The sequence below is a fragment of the Phaethon aethereus genome, assembly GCF_964289735.1.
Source record: "Phaethon aethereus genome assembly, chromosome: 5".
Lineage (NCBI taxonomy): Eukaryota > Metazoa > Chordata > Aves > Phaethontiformes > Phaethontidae > Phaethon > Phaethon aethereus.
This window is the reverse complement of record NC_138579.1, coordinates 61144512-61147966: the sequence shown is the minus strand read 5'-3', so window position 1 is coordinate 61147966 and position 3455 is coordinate 61144512.

Genomic DNA, 3455 nt, shown 5'->3' with positions numbered 1-3455 from the left:
GGTGACTACATGTTGCTTATTTGAGCACAACGTTTATTTGAGCACAACGTTTGCAGTACTGGAGTAGATTAAAGGCATCACATTTCTTCCCCTTCCTACAGCTACAGCAAGACAGAGCTAAAGCCGAGAGCTGGGGCACCAAAGCAAACAGCCTGTAATTCTGAGAGAAAAAGGATTAGCTGGTCCTGGGTTTGCAGAGCGCCTGGTACACAAGGTCCTGATTAGAGCTAGCTTTGTTAGAGAAAACAACAATTTAGGAAGGAAAGCAGTTTACAGAACCATCTCGGGTCGATCCAGTGTTGCGTTAGCACAGCCCAGCCTCCACCGGCCGGTTGGGTGCCCGCTGGCCCGTGCCTCAGCGCTGCCCACGGCCCCGGGTGGCCCCCGAGGCTGAGCCCACACAGCCTGTGCCCGCTCTGCGAAGAGTGGGAACTGTCAGGGGTTGTTCAAATACCAAAAGTTTTAACTCAACTTGTGATCAGAGAAGACCCAAATTCCATTCATCCAGTGTGCTTACATAAAACAGACTAACTGAAGGCATGAAGATGTATTTTGTTACTGCAGCTCCTTCATATATAGCTCAAACAATTTTATATTCCCCCAACTTAGAGACCAAAAAAAAAAAACCAGAGAGTTCACCATCAGAACAAGGAGAGAGAGAAAAATTTCTGGATGTAAGCTATTCACAAAGGAAGTATTGTTAAGGTCTCCACTTCACAAACATGATTTTTTTTAAAGTTTCGTTACTGCACTCGAGACCTTATATTGGCTTGGACTTCTCTCCAGTTCTACATTAGCAGAGATTCTTTGTTCTTTTCTGCATACAGGTAAACAGTATTGCTTTTATTTCACTGAAATGTTTTCAAGCTCCAGTTTTCAAGCTTTAGTGTACTGGGAATAAAGAGCTAGCCAATACCCTAATACAGCAGCTGTATTGGTATTGTGATTAAATACTAACACAACCAGTGCCCCAAGAGCTATACGCACAGAACAGCATAGGCCATGCTGCAGCATCTTTCAAGGACGTCACTACACAGGGCTCCGAGCATTCATAAATCCACAAAAGCAGCACAGAACTAGCCTTTACTTGCATCGCATTTGCTTTGCCATTTCATTACAGACGGTAGCGATCTGCATTTGGCATCTCACTCTGCCATTGCCATACCGAGCATCAGCACAGAGGTGGCTGGTGAAGGACAGACACAGAGAGAGGAGGGTGGTCCTGTGTTTGGACCAGACTAGGTTTGACCATTGCCTCCATCACAGCACAGTGATAGATGCTGGATCAGGATGAGCAGCTGAAGGACCATCAAGCAACACCACTCACTACTCCGCTGCAAAGAAAACCCAAATTGGCAGAAATACCCCTAAAGATGATGTAGTACCTTTCAGCTTTGTAAAGCATTGGGGGAAGGGGGGAGAACTTTAAAGGTACTGTTGGACACTTTGTTCCTCAGTTTTTCCTTCCAGCTGGGACTTTTGTTTTTTTAAAAGATACATGCATATTTTTTATGTTTTCTCCCCCACAAACAGTTGCTTGGAACTGCTACTTGGATTACCAAAGAGAATAAGCAAGCCATAAACTGCACAAAGCAAAGCAATGATATTTTCTAAGTTAAAAGCTGAATGATGATGCATGTAAGATCATAGTATTTCCCCTTTCAATTTTGAACTGAAGTTAAAAACAGGTTCTTCAGTACATGCTGCACCCACAGGCATGTGATCACAACTGAGTTTCAGGTATTGTGCAGTTATTGCATGGAGGGAAGAAAAAAAAGGCATACACCAGAAGTTTTGGACAGTTGGCACACCAGATCCAAATGGATACAGTTTGCATAGCATGAGCTCACTCCCCTCAAAAAAGTGAGTAAACATACAAACTAAACCTCACATGAAATAAAAAGGAGAGGAATAAGCATGGGAAAAATTCAGAGGGAATTTCTATCAGCTCTGGAAGGAAAAATTTTCAAGGAACGGGACTTCCTTTTGCATGCATGTCACACTACAGCCAGATACTACCTAAAATAAAACAAATGGCCTAAGGAAAAACTAAAAAGCACAGCAGCATAAAAAAAAAGCTTGTATACCAGTCAGGATATTTCCATAATGCATTTCTAAATCAGAAGTCCTTATGAAGGGGAGCTGGGAAGTGACTGCAACAGTCACAGAATCAGCTCTATTTCTTTAAGGTACAACACGGGCGTTTTTACCCCCACCCTCATTCCTGTCAAGTGCAGATCACCATGAAATACAATAAGTTCAAATACTCCAGAACCTTCCCTGTGTGTAGCACAGATTATCATAACAAAGGCTTTGAACATCAGTGTCTCTTTGGTGGTGTTTCTGGTGCCTAGTGCAGTTAGGCAGGGTGAGAGGCTGTCAGACCTCATGTTTTTGTCAAAGCTAGACTGAGCTTGACTTCTTTGTTGATGCTATCAACTTCAGGGAATTCCTTTCCTTCGAGGTCCATCAGACACACCACTGTCCACACCTAGGGAAAACGGGCTCTCCCTAGCCAGATTAACCTGCTACCCTAAACTGCCACATTAAAAGCCACACACACGCACATCCAAGGATCTATTACAGCGATTTGACTTGTGAGCACATATCCCAGGGCTCCTGCTGCCACTAACGATGTGGAGCCTTTCATGATGAACTCTTTTGTCACATTTTATACAATGGTTTATTGGTGCTCCATGATCCAAAGTCCTCTTCACCCCACCACATATAGCTGGGGCTCTTCCACCTCTGCCCGTTGCTGACCACCGGTCCTGCCAGCGGACGCAACCAGTGCGCTGCCTCTGGGGGAGCAGCACAAGCATACGGAGAAAAATTCAAAAGCTTTAGCAACACAATTTTTGCTTACCAGATGCCCTAACACAGCAAGTCAGTGACACCCAGAACAGTTTATTCCTAACTTCCTATAATTGACATGATAGGTTTCTTCAATTATTAGCTTTTTTTCACTGCAACAAAGGTGCCATATGTTTGCATAGAAGGACACTAAAAGAAAGTTGTAGATAGTTGTAAACTGCAGGCTTTGAGTTACACAAGTGGCCACTACAGTCTCTCCTGTTGTTGCCTGTAGGAAGTGTACATGTAACACCACTTTGACTACATAATTGGGCCTAAGAGAGATTATTAGAAAAAGAGTACAGATGGCAGCACTTCATTGGGTTCCTAATATCCAGTGTATCACCTAATTATCAATAAATTTCTACAGAGCATATTTCTCCAAGGCATCTTGGCAGGCAGCATACAGCAACATGCGAGCACTTCACCTCAGTATTTTCAGGTCAGACTATATCCTAAATGGGTCATCAGGCAGAAAGCATCCTTCCTTTCTAAAAAGAGAAGCTGACAGCTCTGCACAGGGCCCTTACAGCCCATCTTCTTGCAGTTGGGGCAGCTGCACTTACTTGATTACTCCTTTTAGCTCACGTCAGGGCCACTCC